The sequence below is a fragment of the Natrix helvetica genome (assembly GCF_964273705.1).
Source record: "Natrix helvetica genome assembly, chromosome: 7".
NCBI classification, from domain to species: Eukaryota; Metazoa; Chordata; class Lepidosauria; order Squamata; family Natricidae; genus Natrix; species Natrix helvetica.
The window spans coordinates 56,482,084-56,503,786 of NC_138558.1; the positions used below are offsets into that span (position 1 = coordinate 56,482,084).

Sequence of the window (21,703 nt, forward strand, 5' to 3'; positions counted from 1 at the left end):
CCCAGCATAATGTCTTTTGATTCACATTCCATTGCTGTATACATAAAGCAACTGATTCCAGTTTATCTTGATTTAAAGCAATGTGGGACCTTCAAAACTATTCTGATGGGATCTGAAAAAGGCAAACAGAGGCCAGACAAATTGTGTACTGAATCTGAAATGAGAAACTGAGATTAAGAATGTACCACATACAATTATCATAATCTCCGTATTATAGAAAGATCTGTAGTTAGTATGCGAACAGAAAGAGGAAGATTGATTTTGAGTTATTTCTACATTTTGCTGTTGATTCTTAAATTAAAAAATAAAATATCCAGAGATATATATAAACAGAAAATATAAAGTTTTGGGTGATTAATTTTCTTTCAGAGAAGGGGGGCAAAACCTTGACAATGTTCCTTTATGTTCATTTTCATAATAACCCTAAGTTTTGAAATAGAGTTCTGTATTTGTAATAATAAATGGATTTCAATTAATCATCTTTACAATGAGTGCTTTTCTAGTATTGTTTTAAGTAAGTTGGCACACCTTTTCATTAGAACAATTTTAGGTACAACAGGTCTACTGGAAAAAAGAAATATTCTGTAAGAGTGGTGCTGCTATATTCTGAAAATGCAACAAGAGCTATTATCACAACTTTGTACTCAGCCTTGTTATAAATGACTCAGATGTAACTAAAGAGCTTTTTTCTGGGATTGCCCTTCTCGTTTAATGTGCATATATTTTAAAAAGTATTATGAGAAACCCTACAGTGTAAATTTGACATAAATTTTAACACACCCCCTTTTTGGTAAATACTTACAGATCACATTCATATTCTTTAACCCACTTATTCCAAAACATCTTTCTGCACTTTTTAATGGTAAACCTTCCACTCAGAAGTGTGATGATACAATCTACAGCTGTCCTGTTCATGTCTAAGCAGGAAAATGAATATTGTCCAGCTCAGCAATGATAAATTAAAATAACATATGCACACCATTCCAATCAGTTTTCTTTAACAGAAACAATAATTTCACTCATGCATTCCAAGAAAATCTATGTTGATTGTATCTTGGGCCTAATTCTCTTAAAATGTCATGTACAAATATTTCTTTGTCAAGCCTGAACTAATGTATATAAAGAAAATATTGTAAAATTATATTTTCATGTTTTTATACCTACCAATATGATGAGAATGCATACTGTATTGGTATTTCAATCTTCAAATTACCAATAATGTTGATTGGATAGTACACATCTCATTTTTAAAACAAGTTAACCATAATATCCATGTTACAACACACCAGTATATATTGCTATATAAGTATTCTGTGTACATTTAAGTGGAAAAAATAGTGATGAATGATGACAGCTGTATTAAGGTTTTTTAAAGTTCATTTTATAGAGAACTCTTATGGAACAACCAAAATGTTTGTGGACTAATTCTTGTGTAAATTTCAAAATGTCCTTTATTGTACACTTTTGTTTATATGGTATGGTATTTTGATTTCTGCTTTGTTAAATAGGTATCAGTACAAAGCTGGTCATACACTTTGAAAGGCTTCTAAAGCCAGGATTATTTCTAATTTTTCATGTGTACTTATATATAAAAATGCTTCTGATTTTATTTTTGAATCCAACACATGATGGCTTTTCTGAAGTGTTGTACAAATTTCAATCATATATAAACTTCATTCTTTTTTAAAAAGGCAAATACTTATTAAGTGATTTATTTAGAATTATTTATATTTTTGACTTTTGACTTTTCATAATTTTATTAGAGTTAAAACTGCTACTAAAGGGGAGATACTTTATCTTGAAAGGAATGTTTGCTAGTGATAAAAATAATTTGGCAGAAAAAAATTAGATTACTGTAGTTACTCTATTCTAAAGCTTCAAATCTGTAGAAATGGAATAAGAATTTGTCCAGATATTAAATGTGGTCTAGAAATATAGAAGAAGATGCCTGTAAACGGGATTAGTAGATTAAGTAGAGTTTCAGCTAGACAAAAATCCTATATAGATTTGCTATTATCGGGGGCTTCTAAATGTCCAAAAATATTTCTGTTAGATTTACAAATTTCAAACATACTGTTTCAATTTATTTAACATTATAAAAAGCTGTTTTGTCCTCAAACGAATAAAGGTGATGTCAGTTCTAGGAAGAAATTAGGATGCTATTAATCCAGTTGAAAAAAAATGATATTGTTCATTCTTTCCCTCTTTCTACACATGGAAACAAATATGCAAGCAATCACATTTACAATTAGACAATTCTTCTGTTCATCAGAATATATAAACAAGAGGCTCCTGTTGTTATTATCAAATTCAACCAACTAATATTTTGTAGTCAATGAAATTACTAATATACATACATATTTGGTCTATGTACAGTGTTCATGCTAATAATCTCTGAGACAAGCTTGGGTAAATTTCAACTCCCCACTCAATTATTTCTGGGTGCTCATCAATGAACTGTAGAATATTCTATAGCTACGTAAATAATAGAATCCAGTAGGTCCTTGTCAGGACTTCCAGAAAATCTTTTACTGCTTGAAGCAAAGCAGTACTACAGCCTTCAAGCACACACCATCATGGGTATCAAGTATTTCACAGGCATTCATAATTCCCCCTCCAATGAAAAGACAGCAGGAATACATTTGTAATCAATGTGTTGCTTTTTTATAGCAACACATTGCTTTTATACCAAAAAGCTGTTGCAATTGTTCTTTCAGCTTCCATCATGCTCCTGTTTCATATTCCACCCAGAAACAATTTCCTACAGAATATGAAACTCATCACTTCAGTTGGACATAGGAGTGACAGTGAAAAACCACTCATTCATAATTCTTAGATTATGAACTAAACCTCTGCATACAACTTCTGGTTATTTTAATCTTTTCCAATATGATGCTTCCTGTCTGCATAATAAATTTCAGCCTAAATCCAAGCTTCCAGCCAAAACTATTATTTGAACTCCAGAATAAGCACATTAACATTTCATTCAGTGCTGAACTTCAAGAAGATGAATTGTTTTGTTCCCATGAAATGTCAACAATTTTAAATACAAATATTCAAAAGTCCAGGCAATTATCAATGCATATTAATTAGATAATAGCAGATAACCTAAAGGTGACCAGAGGTTATTTAGTTGCAGGTGTGAACAAAAATTAGCCCGAATCCCAATCTAGCAATGCTCTCTCTAAAGATATTCTATAAAGGGAGAAAGGTTAAAGAGCATTTGGTAGTCACAAGTTCAAGGCAGATTAAGAGTATAGTTTTGGAGAAAGTTTATGAGAGTATTAATGGATATTAAATTTCTCTGATAAAGTCAGAAAAAATTGTTTAAGAGAAAAAGAGTGAACATAAATTAAATTGAATAATGATTGTCATCATGAATAATAAGTACGAATGATTCTTTTGGAAACTGATAGAAAAATGAAAAATGTTGTAATCTTAACATTCAGATAAAATATACACATCACAAATAGACGGGGAAGTTCAACTTTATTGCATTAAAATGTAATGTTATAAGTACAGAAAATAGAATGCTATTCTATTTTTCTTTCCTAATTGAAATTAGCAGAAGACAGCACAATTTTTACTGTATATGCTGCCCATGTTCTTTGGCTATCTCAACTCAGTGAAGTGAGATAGCTGGCTAAAAAGGGTCCTTCTCATTTGTGACCCCACTGAGAAGATGCCTTCTACACAGTGGGTTGCCTGGTGCTCATATTAATCTATTTTTAGCATCTGGAAAGACATTCATATTCTGTCCAGAATTTTTAGACTTTTAAAGTCATTTGTTTTAAGTGCCCTTCCATACAAGAATAGTAGAATTAATGTCTCGTACACTACTAACTGGTTTTAATCATTTAAAACTACAATTAGTTTTTCTTTTCAATTCTTCTTTCTCTTCCTTTTCTTTATTCTTTTAGCTGTTGAACTTCAAAAGTTCAATTTTAGACTTAAGTAGGAATGGGAAAGATTTGTTTTCATTAATCTTCACATTTCTATTCGTATCTTTAACTTGTCCACCAAACCAAGACAAACACATGAGTCTTTGGTGACCCTTCAGAAAATTGTTGCAGCTGTTTAAGAGTTGGCTGATTTATTATTTATCACCAACAGAATTTACTTGTGTAGAAACCATCCAAGTATTGAATAATGCCCAATTTTTTTTTTACTAAACTACAATCTTGCTTGAATGATTTATAAAGAATGGTTTGTGATGTTTGCAAATCTATCACTTTTCTTTGTAAAGTATACCTTAGGTTTGTAAAGTATACCTTAGGTTCAGTAATACTATGGGCAGGTTGCAATGGTTTAACTAACATAATTGAATAATATGACAAGCATACCTCTTACATTAGTTATAGAGATACAGTAGTTGTATTTACCACACATGCAATTTTCTTGATTAGTGACAGCTTAATATTCATTACTATCATATCTTTTTGGAATGTCAGATCAATAATCTTGCAATGGGTATAATCTATGCCCATGTAGCAATTTATTTTGTGATGTATTAAAATTGTATCAGGTAATGTGTATGCCTCAATGTTCCATTTTTGCCAGTATGCATTATGTATACCTTTAGAAGTATTATTTTTGTTTGCTTCAACATTGAGACTAAGAAATTTGATAACTATCTGGGTGTCATAGATTCTTAGATTTTTGATGTTGTTAATTTACTACAGAACACTTTATTTGCTGCATTATTCGATTTCTTTTTTTATTCATAACTATGGCACCCGTTTGGGTTATCTATGAGGGATGGGCAGCACAATCTTGTGCTAGTTCGATTCTTTCTCCAAGACCAGTCCAACCAGTATTAATAGGTAGCGAGAGGTCCAACCCTTGACCAGTTTCTTCTGGCATGCTACAAGGCTTGGTACTCACTCCATTCCTTTTTAACATCTACATAATGTCACTGGGTGAGATTGTCCATCACCATGGTTGATGTATATGCAGTACACTGACTATACTCAACTTTGTATTTCCATCCCTGGAGACCTGGGATGCTGTACAATGCCTGGAGGCTGTGAGGACTTCCCATAAAAGTCTAAAGGCTTTGCTATTCTAGTTCACTTGGGCACTAACGGGGGAGTATAATAGTAGAGGTGGTTGATCAATTAACAACAGAACCCATCTCCACTCAATCCTGCTTCTGCCCTTCCCATCTTATAACTGGGCCGCTGTATTTGACTCTCTATTTATGATTTTATCTTTGTGTAGTTTATATTTTTTTATGATTGTATGGCGCCCAGAGTTACCCTGAGGTAAGATGGGCACCAATAAATCTTATAAATAAGTAAGTAATCCACTCTTTTTATTCAATTCATAAATATAATTAGTGAGAAAACTAATGAAGAAAGCAAACAAATTTAAAATACCTTACATCCAAAGAAATAACCACAGGAGCCTTAAACCTAACTCGATTTTCTTTAAAATATTATTGATAAATATGAAAAGTCTTTGTACCATGTTTATTATTTAGAATACATCGTCCTTTCCCTTTCATTTGTTATTATTTATTAGTTATGGGGTCTTTTTGCATCTTTCTATATTTTTATGGACTTTTTCAAGTTTGTGATGTACTAATGATCATAATGATAATCCTGTAATGATACCCGTAACACCATCAAATATCCAAATCTGACTATCCCAGATCCTTGGGAAGGATGCAGTTGGTGGACAAAATGCCAATCCAGTCTGAACGTCTGTCTGACTGTGCAGTGGACAATAATATTTTTTTAAAAAATAGTAAATAATAATTCTATAATACTAGCAATAATAAGTGATAGATAGATCTATTCAGAGTTGGACTCTCAGAAACATGGGCAAGTTCTCTAATTTGTGAGTTTGGCCAATGTTTATTAGATTTGGGTCCCTCCTGGGCTGTCAAGGCTTCCCAAGGGTAAGTGGTGGCAATGGGTCCAAGGATAAAAAATGGCAGTTGCTTTTGCCTCAGATGAGCCAGTGGTGTATTTGGTCCTCATGAAGCTATGGGTTGACCAGCATTCCCTTTCTATGGAAGACTGTTGAAAAGATGGTCACACAACAGTTGTAGAGGGATATTAAAAGAAGCAAATGATGTAGACCTGTTTTAGTTATTTCAGGCCAGGATGCAATATGGTAGCATTTGTAGAAGCTATCTGGTGGGATCATTTTTGGCATGATTGCATCCAGCCTTATGCTTCTTTATCTCTCAGTGGCTTTGAATACAAAATCATAATGATATTCTTTTGGAACATTTGTCATGTTTGGAGTTGGGGTACTGTATTCGTTTCTTCCTCTATGACCACTATCCAATGTTGATAGGAAGAAAAGCCACACATACATAACCTCAGTTGTGATTTGCTTCTGAGCCCAGTGCATTTCTTCTCCTGTTTGACATCGATATGCAATTGCTGGATGAGGTCATGTTATCATCAGTATGCATATGAGAAAACATGGGCTCACTTCTAACATGACCAAGTGGCTATCATTGTTCTCTGTATCAAAGACAGTGTATTTTCATATGTGATTGTGCATAGAGTTGCCATTCCCTGTTCAAGACTGGTATACTATCTGTTGTGGCCCGCCAGCAGCCAGCGGCGCTGGCAGCAGATTCGGACAGTGAGGAGGTTGGGGATCATGGGCCAGTCCTGGAGTCTGGGAAAGGCTCTGGTGAGAGCTCTATGTTGGAGGCAGAGAGGGGGTCAGGACCGTATGCTAGTTATCAGTTGCTTTCAGAGTCAGACATCAGTGAGACAGACAAACAGCTGGAGCTTGTTCCCAGTGTGCGCATGCACAGAGTTGGCAGACAAAGGGAACAGCTAAAGAACAGGGGTGGACTTGGAAGTAAGGCCACAGGTGGATGATGAAAGGCCCCTCCCAGAGGAAATAAAAGAGGAGCAAAAGGGGAGTGGAGTTTGCAGGAAGCAATTAGTTTGCTTAATTGATTCGTGACTCTCCGAGACGCCTTGCCAAGTTCTCTCTTTCTCTTCCTCCTTACCCTACCACAAGCTAGAGTCTTATATATGTTTCTCAGCTAGTTATCTGCCTTCTTTACCAAAGAAGTTTCTTTTTCCTGCATTCTACTCTCCCTCCCACTGCATGACCTTTACCCTTTAGGGATTGGGCCAGATTGGTAGAATTTCCTATCTCTTCCCCAAACCTCTAACTTTCATTTTCAAGATTTCTATCTCTTTCGTCTTGCAATCTAGCCATTTAAGTTAATAATTGTAATTTTTCTTGTCTTGTGTCAACTTCCCTGCAACCCTAAGGATTAAGCAACTATTTTCCATTCAAAGCAATTCCTTCCAGCTTTCTCCTCTCAATTTTTTTTATCACAGTGCAACTGAGTATCATGTTATCCTTGAAAAAGCCCCTTTTTCATATTTTTAGAATGTGCCATGTGGAATATTTAGTCCAGAAAATAAATATTTTGTTAATAAACCCAACACAGGAAAATAAATCAAATGAATTAAAATAGCACTTCCCTCCTTGATTAATGTACTGTTCTATTTCCTGTTTGAAGTTATTTGGCCTTCTTTGTGACTTCAGAGACATTTCTTGCAGGCTCATGGGAATTTACCCTCCTCAATTAGGTCTTGAGCTAAAAGTGGATATATGGAAACTTTACTTGCAATATATTCACCTTTCTTAGCTATTTTCAAGAAGGCGTCAAAGGGAACACCAACAAAACAGGATTATCTGTTTTACTAGATATAGACAAGTGGATGGATTGGAAAGCAAAGTCACGTATCTAGGACAGATATGTACCTTGGATTAGAATAGATCTCATTTTACTGTAATAATATTCTTCAATATTATCTGTGTTCATAAGTGTTCTTGTATCAATTCCCCCAAAGTCTTTGAAAACTGAATATATTACTACATTCAGTTATAACTGATTATATGGATGACATAAACAAAATAATATATTACTATAGAGGATTGATAACCATGTAGTACCTATTTCTGACTAGATAATGGATTAGTAATACACATACATGTTCATTGGGAACCATCTTGGGTAAAAATAAATATGTCAAAATGTTGACATAAGAATATGTCAAAATATTCCAAAATTAAACAGAACTTCTGGGCTTTTTAAAACAATGACTTTACATTACTTTTCTTATCTTGGGTTTTACAGACACAAAAATATTTTTAATGGTGAAACTATACTTTAAAATGATTTCTAAAGATATATGAATGTAAAGGTGCACATTTGAAAAAGCTGCGTCTGGAAAAATGCTTAGTATTTTAACCTACATATTCAATTTTTTAAAAAAATATAGTATCTGAAAATTAGATGGAAGAGACATGTGATTAAATACAAATGAAACTTAATACTGATACTGACTAGGTTAAATCAAACCCAAAAATGAGGCATGATACAACGATGACCCATAAAGCGTTTGGTAAGTATCCTATGTTGAGTCAGCTGGTTAGAAGATAGATATTTTTTAAAACACATGCAGAAAGGGACACACATATACTCTCTATTATCTTTTACTGATGTATCTTTGGAAGCTGTGTTCAATTTACACCTTTCTTCTTTCCTGGACTGATGGCTTCCAGATTGTTGAATCAGCTGTCCCTATAATTCCTACCAGCTTGTCCATCTTTTGAGATATTGACAAAGGGCACAGTTGGAAATATAAAGTATTTGTTCTTAAAGGTATAAATACAATTCTTCATAGTATGTGTGTTTATATCAGTTGGTTAAAATTGTCCGTACAGAACAGTGATGGGTTTCAAAATTTTTTAGAACCTATTCTGTAGGTGCGGCCTATTTTGTGGGTGTAGCTTGGCAGTCATGTGACCAGGTGGGATTGGCCAACTTGTAAAATGTGGTGAAACTCATTTAACAACATTCTTGTTTAGCAACCAAAATGTTGGGCTAAATTGTGATCATAAGTTCTCTTTCTTTTTCTTTCTTTCTTGTGTCCCTCTCTCCCTCTTTCTTTCTTTGCTTCCTTCCTTTCTTTTTTCCCTTTCTTCCTTTCTTTCTTGTGTCTCTCTCCCTCTTTCTCTCTTTGATTCCTTCCTTTCTTTTCCCCTTTCTTCCTTTCTTTCTTGTGTCTCTCTCCCCCTCTTTTTCTTTCTTTCTTTTCCTCCTTTCTTTCTCTTCCTCCTCCTTCCTTCCTTCCTTCTTTCTTTTGTCTCTCTCCCTCTCTTTCTTTCTTCGTTCTTGTGTGCCTCCCTCTCCCTTTCTTTCTTTCCCTCCTTCCTTCCTCTTCCTCTTCCTTCCTTCCTTTCTTCCTTCTTTTCTATGTTTCTCTCCCCCACTTCCTTCCTTCCTTCTTTCTTGTGTCTCTCTCTCCAACTTTCTTTCTTTCTCTTTTCTTCTTTCTCTTTCTTTCTCTCTCCCTCTTTCTCTTTCTATCTTTGTCTCTCTCTTTTTTCCTCTCTCTCTCCCTTCCTTCCTTTCCTTCTCTCTTACTCATTCTCTTTCTTTCTCGCCCCCTCCACACACATACCTTCCAGTTGGCAAAAAATTCTGTTTTGCAGCTGGAAGGCTGGCAAAGAAGCCTCATTTTCCCTGCCACCCGCAGCTCTCGGAGGAAGGAGGCAGGGAAGTGAGCTCTGGGCCTCAGAGCATTAAGTTGCAGGCACACCGATTCCAGCAGCTGCATTTTCCCTTGAAACTTGCTGTCCTGGCAACCCGAAGGGGACATTCTCCCAGCAGCATCTCAGGAGCTCCCACCCTTATCCAGGAGGGAGTAAGAATGGCTGGGCATAGTTTGGCAACTCCTGGCTTTCCTCAGATTATCGGGTGGCCTCACGCGCCTGCTTGCTCGTGTGGCCTGCATGCTTTCAGCGGGAATGGGAAGCGCAGGGATTTTAATGTAGTAGGGTGGGGGAGGCTGGAGTGGGAGGTTTCTCCGGTGCTCGCGGCTGCTGCATGGGAGAAAATTAGCTGGAATCTTGAGTGAGAGCTGTGGGGCGAGACACAGAGCCGCCGGCATAGCCTCTGAGTGGAAGGTGAGTGAAGGATGCAGTGGCAGGATAGGCTGGCTGTTTGCAGCCAATAAAAGCCCCAGGAAGATGGGCTCCACGCACTGCTCTGCCGGGCTGCCACAACCGATCCTTCACCGACCCCTAAAGAAGAGGATCTGCTACCACTTCTTATTTAGGATCGGATGTGGCAGCCCAGCAGAGCAGCACGCGGAGCCTGTCTCCCCAGGGCTTTTCCTTCGGTTGGCAGGAGGAGGAGAGTGAAGCTGCTTTGGCCACTCTCTGTTTTATTTGTTTGTTGTTTGTTTTGTTTGTTTTGTTTTATTGGATTTATATGCCGCCCTTCTCCCAAAGGACTCAGGGCGGTGTACAGCATTAAAAAACACATATTACAAAAGTTAAAAGCAAATTAGAAACAATCCAAAAAACAAACCCAATTAATATAACACTAACATTTTAAAAATTAGATAAAATTAACAGGCCAGGCCAACTTTTTAGGGTGCGTCGGAAGGACCGGAGGTCGGGGATTATGCTAAGCTCCGGGGCCAGCTCATTCCAGAGGGAAGGCGCTCCCACAGAGAAGGCAGTAGTCCAGGCGAGAAAGGATGAGGGCTTGAGTGACCATGCATAGAGCATCCCGATCCCTTCCCGATCCAGGAAGGGGCGCAACTGACATACCAGGGGAACCTGGTAAAAGGCCCTCCTGGTCACAGCTGTCATGTGTTCTTCTAAACTAAGCCGCGTGTCCAGGAGGACTCCCAGATTGCGGGCCCTCTCTGAGGGGGCTAAAATTTCTCCCCCTATCATCAAAGATGGAACAAGATGCACAAATTGGGATGACGGAAACCACATCCACTCAGTCTTGGAGGGATTGAGCCTGAGCCTGTTCCTCCCCATCCAGATCCGCACAGCCTCCAGGCATCGGGACATCATGTCGAGGGCATTGTTTGGGTGGTTTGGGGTAGAGATGAAAAGTTAGGTATCATCAGCATATTGATGATACCGTACCCCAAAACCACAGATGATCTTGCCCAGCGGTTTCATATATATGTTGAACAGGAGGGGTGAGAGAACCAACCCCTGGGGCACCCCACAAGTGACATGCCTCGGGGTCAATCCCTGCCCCCCAGTCAAGATGAACTGCCGCCGATCCGACAGGTAGGAGGAGAACCACTGTAAAACGATGCCCCCCACTCCCAACCCCCCGAGTCGTTGCAGTAGGATACCATGGGCGATGGTATCAAAAGCTGCCGAGAGGTCTAATAGGACCAGGACAGAGGAGCAGCCCTGTCCCAGGCCCGCCAGAGATCATTGACTAACGTGACCAATGCCGTCTCCATGCTGTACCCGGGCCTGAAACCTGACTGAAACGGATCCAGGTAGACAGCTTCATCCAGGTACTGGGGAAGCTGACGTGCTACCACACTCTCGACAACCTTTGCTACAAAGCAAAGGTTTGAGACCGGACAATAGTTGCCTAAAGAAGCTGGGTCCAGTGAAGGCTTCTTAAGGAGGGCCCCCACCACTGCCTCCTTCAAGGCGGTGGGAAAGAACCCCTCTCTCAATGAAGCGTTGGTAATCACCTGGAGCCAGCCTTGTGTCACCTCCCGGGAAGCCAAAATTAACCAAGAGGGACATGGGTCCAGCACACAAATGGCAGCACTGAGTCTCCCCATAATCCTGTCCATGCCCTCAGGGGTCACAGGGTCAAACTCATCCTAGATTGTCTCAAGATTCATCCTCGTCGACTCGCCCAAATCTACCCAGTCAGAGTCCAAGCCTGTCCGGATCTGAGTGATTTTATCCTGCGGATACTGAACAAATTCTTCAGCCCTACCCTGCAAGGGGTCTTTCCCAGTTCCTTGGTTAAGTAAGGAGTGGGTCACCCTAAACAGGACGGCTGAGAAGTTATCTGCGGATGCGATAAGAGCGGAAAAATGTTGCCATTTTGCCGCTTTTATCGCCACTAAGTAGGATTTAAATGAATTCTTACTAGTGTTCGATCAGATTCGGGCCGGCTGGCCCTCCAGCCACTCTCTAGGCATCTTTTCTGGCGTTTCATCTCCTGGAGCTCCCCGGTAAACCAGGGAACCACCCGGGATCAACACCGGGTCAGAGGCCGCAAAGGCACAACGCGATCCAAGGCCCCAGTGGCCGCCCTATCCCAGGCTTCACTAAGGCTTTGGTCGAGTTGTGAGCAAGGGATTCAGGAAAAGTCCCAAGCTCCATCAGGAACCTTTCAGGGTCCATCAGGCGCCTGAGGCGGAACCATCTAATTGGTTCTGCCTCCCTGTGGCGAGGGGTAGCAGTATGGAAGTCAAGCCTGATGAGGAAAGGCTTCTAAAAGCCCTGCTGGGACCGAAAAGGTGCCCTTTTGGCTAGGAAGGGATCAGCTGTGGAGGTGGAACCGCGGGGTCTTTTCAAGTGTGTAAGCTAAGCAGAAGGAATAGCCCTTCCCCAAAGATGGTCTTACCCACTCTAGACCAACTTGTGTAAGACAAGACAGGCAGGCGGGCGAGTGGGTGACTCTGCCCGGGAAAATGTAGAAGGTGCGGAATCAGCTCTACCTGAAAGCAAAAAGGCTTGGAGCTCCCCCTGCATGCCCACCAGCCAAAACCTCCCGGGAGACTTCTGTTGGCGGGAGAGCAGGGGGGGCTCCCAGCCTTCTGACCTTCAGGCAGAGCTGATTCTGCACCTTCTACATTTTCCTGGGTAGAGTCACGGACCCGCCTGTCTTGTCTTACACAAGTTGGTCTGGACTGGGTAAGACCATCTTGTGTAAGACAAGTTGGCCAGCTGAAGCTGCCTGCCTTTCCTGAGCAGTCGGCAGCTACAAGAGGCGCTAAGGGGAGGCAGGCAGGCCATAGCTCGAGGACCAATTTGCACCGCAGAGACGAAATGCCAGCCTTCGGATTGCAAAGGTGAGAAACGCTCGCCCACCTTTTTTTGGCTTCATGTGGGGACTCTCGATGAGCCAAACAATTAAGCATGAATGGCTGGGCTCCTCCTCCTCCCTTTCCCCACTGCATTGGCCGCGGGTGTGAGGGTGTTGCTGTGGGCGGATTCGAGCCTTGCTCTTGAGGAAGGAGGCAGAGATGAGACCTAGGGCTCACTTTCCTGCCTCCTTCCTCTGAGGCAGGTGGCAGGTTTCCGCCCGTTGCAGGCGCCCAGGGCAGCCTTGACCCGCATCTCCCTGCCATGTACAGGCCCGTGCAACCTCCCCACCAGCCCACCAACCTGGGGACGCTCCCAGTTCTTCTGGGTGACTACTCCTTCGTGCCCTGTTGCAAGCTGCAGTTGGGCTTTTTCCGGATGCCTCTTCCTGGCTGGGAGATGCTTCAGGACAGCCCCGCCACCTGGCCAGGCACTGGGTCGGTCAGCAGCCCATGCACCGCCACCATGTGACCTTTATAAATGGAAATTAACCAATGTCTTTTAAATTTTCCATTTCAATAAGAATTTTTCTAAAACTTCTTAGGTTTAAATTTAGGTTTATTGGACTTATATGCCACCCTTCTCCCAAAGGACTCAGGTCGGCATACAACATAAAAACACATATTACAAAAGTTAAAAAAAAGATTAAATAGAATATCCAAAAAAAACCCAATAGACATTTACAATGAGATTTAAAAATTAAATTAAAATTAAATTAAAATTAATAATTTATTTTATTCAGGCCAGGCTGGCTTTCTGGAAAAGCCAACTTTTTAGGGTGTGCCAGAAGGACCGGAGGTCGGAAATTATGCAAAGCTCCAGGGGCAACTCATTCCAAAGGGAAGGCACTCCCACAGAGAAGGCTCTCCCCCTGGGGGTCGCCAGCTGACACTGCCTGGCCGACGGCACCCTGAGGAGGCCAATTCTGTGGGGTCGTACTGGATGGTGAGAGGCTACGGGTGGCAGTAGGTGGTCTCGCAAGTACCCTGGGCCTAAGCCATGGAGCGCTTTAAAGATCATAATTAACACCTTGAATCGCACCCCGAAAACAACCGGCAACCAGTGCAGGCTGCCTAAAAGGGGTGTAACATGGGAGCACCTAAGTACCCCCATGACAAACCGCACAGCTGCATTCTGGACCAGCTGAAGCCTCTGAGCTTAAATTCTCATTGAAATGGAAAGTTTAAAAGAAGATGGTTAATTTCTGTTTATAAATCGGCGGACAGCCAGGAAATCATCCCCAGAAGCTCAGCGGGCCAAGTGTGGCTTTGGAGGCTGAAAAAAAAGCTGCGCCCCCCCTCCAGGTGCCTCCTCCCCTTCCCCTTTTTGTAGCTTCCCACCCACCCGCTTCCCCCACCTCGGCTCCAAAGGTCAGGAGAATATGCCTGAGGGCACTTCACCTCACTGTGATCCGAGGAATGTTCTTGCCTTGGTAGGACATCTTCCCCTTGAGGCTGTGCCTGCAGTGCAGGAAGGAGAGCAGCGGAGGCAAAGCAGCCTTTCTGGGCTTATCTGAAGAAGTCCATCTCCCTCCCCCCACTTCCTTCTCTTTGAGAAGCGGTTTGCAATGTCCTGGTTTTGCAATGCGCTTGTCAAAGAGAAGGAAGTGTGAGCTTCTTCCAACAGCTGAGTCCTGCTCTGGCAAAGGAAGTGGGTGAGCAGGGCAAGCATGGTGCGGACAGCTGGGGCAAGAGAGAGAGCAACCAGCGGTCGGGCGGGGGAGCGAGTGGTGGGGAGGCAGGCCAAGGGAGGGACCATTCCGGTACGGGGCCACCGGGGGACCCGCTACACAAACACATGCTTGTTTTCTGGCACCAGTATGCACGTATCGGACCGTAACCCCTAAAACCCACCTCGGATGTACATCACAGTCTGGCTTGCACTTGAGAACACGTTGTTTTGGAACTTGCTAATCATGACTCCTTGGATATTGTTCGACTTGCAAGAACTTCAAGAACTGACATACTACAGTTGGCAACCACTAGTGAATAAATAGTCATTTGGAAAGAAATGAATTTATGCAGTATGGAAGGACATTTATAAAATGACTCTAATGGAGCTGGTCAAGCTGTGCAGCAGGAATAGCAATCACCTGCTGATATGAAATTTGGTGAAATAAACTCTATTAAAAATGCTGAGCTCTGGGTTCTAAGAAGTTATAGAGGCACAGATTATGAAATATAAAGCATTCCTTTTATTATAAAAAAGCTCGCTTCATAAATATTGAGAACATCCTTAGGATAAATAAAAACCCTTTAACCAAAATAACATTTTATCTCCAGTTTTATAAATAGTGATTATTTAGGGAGGGGAAAGAAACCAACTTAGTCTTGAATAATATGTGCTCATTTGAAAGGACAAATTAGATTTTAAAGAAAAAAAGGGAATGAAATTAATTCACCTTGAAAAGAATACAATGAATCATATACACCTCAATAGACTGAGCTGCTGGCAGATTTCCTAAGCTGAAAAATACTAGCAATTGTCCTACTTTGACAAATTACTGCCAATCAGTTCCCCTCTGCTGATTAAACACAATTCTATTCACTTGAAAAAGTTTCACGGAATATGATCTAAAGAAATAGACAAAATCAAAAGTCCTGGTAAAATGAAAGGAAATTTAACAATAGTGTCTAATCAACTGCATCAACTAGAGAAAAATGGTATGATTAAAGGGTACAATAAAATAACGTAAAAGTTCTTTCCATTCAGATATCAGAAATAGTACTGAAAGTTTGACATCTTTATGTAAATTTTAGTGGAGATCAGAGGCCTCCATAGGGTAACAGTTCATATGCACTGAAGATCATAGAAACTTTCTTTTTCTTTCTTTTTCTTTCTTTTCTTTCTTTCTTTCTTTTAGTTAGTTAGTTTTATAGAATGCTCAATTTGCAACAACTCTGGGCAGCTTATAATTAAAAAAACAAAATAAAAATCATATTGATCCCATCCAATAGCGATCAACACCAATGTGCCCCAAAGACTGGGAGAATAATTTCTTAAATGCCACCATAGTGGTCAGATAATTGATTCTATCACAATCTTTTTAACATTGACTGACAAAAACTTTCCTTTCAGGAAGGAGTCTTCCTAGCTAATTGAAGTTTCAGTGACAGAGGATTTTCTGCAAAGAAACCATCTGCACTGCCATTGAAATACAGAAATACTGCACAATATAAATAGAAATACATATATCTGTAGAGAACAGAATTAAAGACGTACAAAGAGAAGTAGAAAAATAATTTTGTCCTTGTCTTCTAGTTTAATGAATAATTTCAAACCCAAGATACTTATTCTCTTTGCAAGGAAAGTATTGACAGGAAAATAAATAACTCTTACTGTCTGCATGGAAAATTGGAATAAAACTTAGGAATGCTTTAAGACATACGAATATGTTGCCTGCCAAAAATTAGAGCTATTACCTTTCAAAAATTCCAACTAGATGGCCAGTCAAGGATGCAGAATATAATTGCACCAAAGACAAATTCCTTGTGTGTCCAATCACACTTGGCCAATAAAGAATTCTATTTTATTTTATTCTATTCTATTCTATTCTATGATGTACAAGTGCTACAAGTGTAACCAACTTGTTTTAAGAAAGAATACAATGTCATACTAACAAGTCAATAAAGGAAGAAAGATATTGTATACACACACACACACACACACACACACACACACAGACACACACTTTGGAGGGTGGTGCTTGAAAAGGGAAGGATTAGGCCACCCACCCATTTCCTGTCATTTCCTCCAAAAATCCCATACAGCAAAATGCCTAGAACCCTCTCTTCAAGTCTAATAAATGTATAGAATAAATGTGTGCTATAACAGTTTTCAGAAACAAGATGCAGTTAATGAAGAAAAGAGTTCTGTTCTTTGATTGCCTGCTGTCAAATAAGGTTCCATTTCATGTAAATGAGATTTTTCATGGAAGCCAGTTGCCTTGTGCAAAGGATTTTGGTAGGGGAAATGGAGAGAAAGACAGAGGCATAAGAAAGAAAGTGTGGGAAAGAAGGGTGAAAAAAAAAAGAAAGACAAGAGAATGGCACACACACAAAAAGAAAAGAATTCATTAGTGCTGTCCCCAGATATTCCTACCCTCAGTCTTAACCTACTAAAATTCTGATCTGCTTAGCTCCTAATTCCAAAACATCTGCCCTAAGGGGAAAAACGAGGTTTCTATTCCTGTCCTTCTAATGATGCAGTAATCTAGTCAAACCAATCCTTATTTTTTACAGAAGGTAAAGAGACACTCTATATCAGTGATGGCTAACCTTTTTCTAAAGGTCTGTCAAAACTGTGTGTGCATGTGCCCAGCCACCGGCACATGTGTGAGTGACCTCCCCACTTGCGCATGTGTGAGCGACCTCCCCACTGCGCATGCATGAGTGACTTCCCAACCGCACATACGTAAGCGACCCCTGCGCGTGGGGGTGTGTGAACTTTCACCCTCCCCAGGCTTCGGAGGCTTTCCTGAAGCCTGGGGAGGGTGAAAATGTCCTCCCCCCACCCTCTGGAAGGCCGAGGATCAGTTGCCTGGCAGGTGCATGCGTGCTGAAGCTGAGGTCAAATATGGCTCCGCATGCCACCTGTGGCCTCGTGTCACAGGTTAGCCATCACGACTCTATATAAACCAGAATGCGTAATCATATTTCTTAAGTATTTTTCATTCATGAATATGATGATTCAGTTATAAAGTGATATGTACCTCTTATCAGTTTTATCTGTAAGGGGAAAGAAGCAAAAATGCTTACATACTGTCTATCCACACAACAACTAAGCCCAATAACCTTTCCCAATGTTCCTTCAGTATTGCTGTTATATTATTCTAGAATATCCATTCTTTGGAAAACTACCAGCATTCTGCCCAAGGAAGCTTTTCTCTAAATTCACATATTTGTAGTATAGAAATGAAACTGCGATACCTGGAGATTTATAAATCAGAAACTTTTTTGATTTCTAACATCAAATGCATGTAAAAAGGCAAACAGTGGGGGTTCTCAACATCTTAAGAGAAGAGATACAGTCATAGGAATCCAAACTTATTCAAAACAACACGGAAAAAAATGGATGTCATTTAGCTTCTTGCTTTCCTCATGGGCCAACATTACTCAATCTGGTAAAATACGCCAGCTGCCTAGATGTCTGTAATTTCATCAGAATGGATTTTTTTTATAAGCTTCTTCCTCTCATCATTCCTTCATAGTTCATGCAGAATCCAGGGAATGAATCAGTTAGATACAGAAGAGACTGGTGGGTGGTACTTGCTACCAGCTCTGACTGTTGCTATGGCAAATTGGCTGCTGGTGAATAAAATCCCAGCTCCTTTAGAGGCATTTCCACCACCACTTCTAGGTTCATACTCTTTTAGGGAAAACCCTTCACATCCCCTGAACTGATTCTTGCAAGAATTCAGCCATCTAAGGATATAATTTTTTAGCAAAGACTTGGGTGATTATACACCATCTTCATTAACTATAATTATGTGACATGCCATTGTAAATCCATTTTGCAACTGATTAGTAAATAGGAGTAGTTGAAATCAATAAAGCTAGACTAATTTCCCATTAGAGCTGTCCAGAGTATCCATAGGGGGATTTAGTTTAAGAAAGCTGGAGTTGTATCAACCTTTCAATTTAATCCATGCTTAAAACTTTTGGTTCTAATGTTACTTCTTTATAGGAGTATTATATGGATAATGATAATATGCACATGATTCAGGCTTTGTAAATAAAAATGTGCAGCACTATGCAGCATAGTTTGTGAATTAATGAAGGCAAAAATAATAAAAGAAAGCATACACTGCAGGTTCAGGTGAAGTAGGGAAGCACTGCATACGACAGAAGCTGACTTGCCACTCTTCATTACCTCCTTCTGTCACAGATGTCAGTATACTGTATATCACAGGAGAAGGCAATTGGGAGGGATCGTGGAAGGAAGTCAAAAGCAGAAATATGACAGCTTCTTTTGAGCCACTGATTGTAGGCAATTCCTGATGTACAGAGAGAGAGAAACTTTTTAAAAGGGAAAATATATTGTGGAAATAGACAAAGTATTTGGTGCAAAAAAATGATGTTACATTGCAACTTAATGAAGGTATGGAGAAGACATCATCCATACCCCGTTTGCAAGTAGCTTTGTGTGAGATCGCTTAAATCAAGATAACTTTTGTTTCAGGTCTTTTTTCCATTGGGCCACAGATGGAAGGTTCTTAATTCAAGCCAAGTGAACAGAATTTCTAAATTGGATAACAAACGAATCTCAGTTTGTTTAGTGAACTGTGAAATGTGAAAGTTGCAGTACCAGTAGTTTCAGAACAGGACGTATGTATCACCTTCAACTGAATGGCAGTGCTTCCCCCATATACTTCAGGCAGAAAATATTTGTGCTTACCTCTGACCCAGGGCTAAGCAGAACAGCTACATGTACCTTTTCTTTTCAAGATGTTTACTGGCACCATGAATGCAACAATTGGTATGACATCTGTATGTAGGACCAAAAGCTGACTCTCAAACTGCACATGAGCTTATGCACAATGTATACCTTCAGCATAAAGTTTGTATATGTAATTATGTATTTTAATTGCTATTGTTCTTTAATTTATCTTGAGCTCTACCTAGTGGCCAAACACAAATCTCTATTGCGACCCAGCCCTTTAAGAGTCATCTGCCCAGCATCTCTCATTCAAAAAAATGAGTGCCTTCTGGGAAGCCAGACTCCATTTCCTTTATCGTTTGAAGGAAAAAGAATCACCAGGAAAAATTCAGCCTAATCCGTGGCACATGTTCATCTGAGCCAAAAATCCACAACCCATACACACAGCATCGCTAGTGAGATTTAGATTTATCTGTATTGTTAATTGTAATGCTCACCAGCAACTCAGCACTGTTTATTTTGTATTTAGTCTCTTGTTGGATGTGTTTCTATTTTTCCCAGTTTTACCATCTTGTTCCTTTAATAAAGCATCCAGATCTGTGTATACAGTCTGTTTTATTGGAGGATAGGCGGGCTTAGCTACATGTCAAGTTGCACCCAGAGTAATGTATAGCAAGGACAGAACAGTGAAACAGCAGTTGACCAGCAAGAGGGATCCAGGATGACAACTATACAGAGGCCTGCTACTCTGCCAATGCAATTACCTGCATAGGGCCATATAGCAGTCTCTACCCAGTCAAGCACCTCCAGAAAATCACATGTCACAGAGCCGGACATCTCCATAAAGACAAGATCTCAATCTTTAATTCTTTCAAACAGTCATCAGTAAGTAATGCATTGGCAAAGGCTGAAGGAGCAAAAGCTGAGCAAGAAATGGAAATGAAATAAAGAGAGAGAGAGCACAGTTCGAGGCATCCCTGGAAATAGACAGACTTACTGTAGAGAGCATGACGTGTGGTGAGTTTCAGGGCTGGTGAGGCTGGTGACGTCATCAAATTATCATCATGAAGGGAGGACTGTGACAACTTTGATCTTTGCAAGTGTGCAAGCAAAATACCCCAGGATCACGGTGGCGGAGACCACAACTCCTTCTGCTGCGCTGCGGAGAAGAGCCACAGGAAGGAGGGGAATGGTACCACGTGTGCAGGAGGCTCCTCAGTGCCAGTCTCAGATCAGCATGAGCCGCGGTCCCCTTCCCCTGCACACGTGGTCCCATTCCCCTCCTCCTGAGCCAACATGAAGGGGACCGTGGCTGCGCTGATCTGAGGCTGGCGCTGAGGAGCCTCCTGCACACGTGGTCCCATTCCCTTCCTTCCTGAGCCAACATGAAGGGCTGCCTCCTGCACACATGGTCCCATTCCCCTCCTTCCTGTGGCTCTTCTCCGCAGCGCAGCGGAAGGAGTTGCTGTCACCTCCACTGTGATCCTGGGGTATTTTGCTTGCACACGCAAGAAAGAGAAGAAAGAGAAAAGGGGAGATTTTTTTTTCTTTTCATGATGAGAGCGGTGAGGCTCTGCCTCCCCTGCCTCCCCTGACTGCACGTCACTGGAGAGGTAGCAGCTGCCACAGCTGAAGTTAAAGCCCTAGAAAAAACTGTGTATTCTGACAACGAATACAGTAAATGTAGCAACGTGCTTGGGCCAGAAGCTTAACTTCAAGATCCTCTGCAACACACTTCAGCGTATGTCTATCAGCACTCCGGGCCAAGCAGCAATGCTCACCTAGACAGAAAAGACAACCTGCCAGAAGCAAGCCAGAGGTGCTACTCAGCACCACTACAAGCCAATGACAAGCCCCAAGCCTACAACTGAGAGTTCCAAGCAACGCTGATGACAGCACCTCCACCTTTGCCCAAGGTACCGACCCTGCAAATTATCATAAAGGATCAGCTTTTGTGACAGAGCAGCATAGAAAGGACCAGCTGAAACCAGAGACTCCTAAAAGGTATGATTACAGAACATCTTTTCACAGCAATGGGCAGTCAGCTAATTAAGCCACCATAGACTTTGTCAAGTTCCTTGCATGACATAAGTTAGTCACACAAGGACATTGAAAGGTTTAATGGTCGTCCTAAAAGCTATAGAGCCTGGTGATCTTCTTTCCAAAATGCCATCGGAGGCTAAGATTTGTCATGCAGTGAAGAGATAAACTTAATAGTTAAATGGCACAGACTTGTATCTGCTGAGCATGCAAAATGAATCAGGACAATAAATAGAAACTACCCTTCAACAGGCCTTAAAATGATCTGGGACAGACTTGATGAGGGCTGTGGCTCAGCAGAAGCAGTGGAAAACGCACTGTTCAAAAGACTCCATAGCTTTCCCAAAATACCGAACAGAGCCTACTAGAAACTTAGGGAACTTAGCAATTTACTGATGGAACCTCAAGTAGCTAA

General features: G+C 40.7%; 1 protein-coding gene across 6 annotated transcripts in view; it reads left to right on the top strand.

Moving 5' to 3' along the window:
* Positions 1-21,703, top strand: part of GRIA2 (glutamate ionotropic receptor AMPA type subunit 2) — a 216,546-nt gene that overhangs the window by 92,463 nt on the left and 102,380 nt on the right. Inside the window, exons 17-18 of one of the 6 annotated variants that reach the window (XR_014175906.1) lie at positions 18,757-18,969; positions 19,051-20,025. The exons of 2 other annotated variants lie outside the window; for them this stretch is intronic. The gene's annotated coding sequence lies outside the window, so the exon portion shown is untranslated. Of the gene's footprint in view, positions 1-539; positions 2,369-18,756; positions 19,020-19,050; positions 20,026-21,703 lie in introns of those variants that run through there. 3 more of the 6 variants (XR_014175907.1, XR_014175908.1, XR_014175909.1) reach the window with 3 other exon arrangements.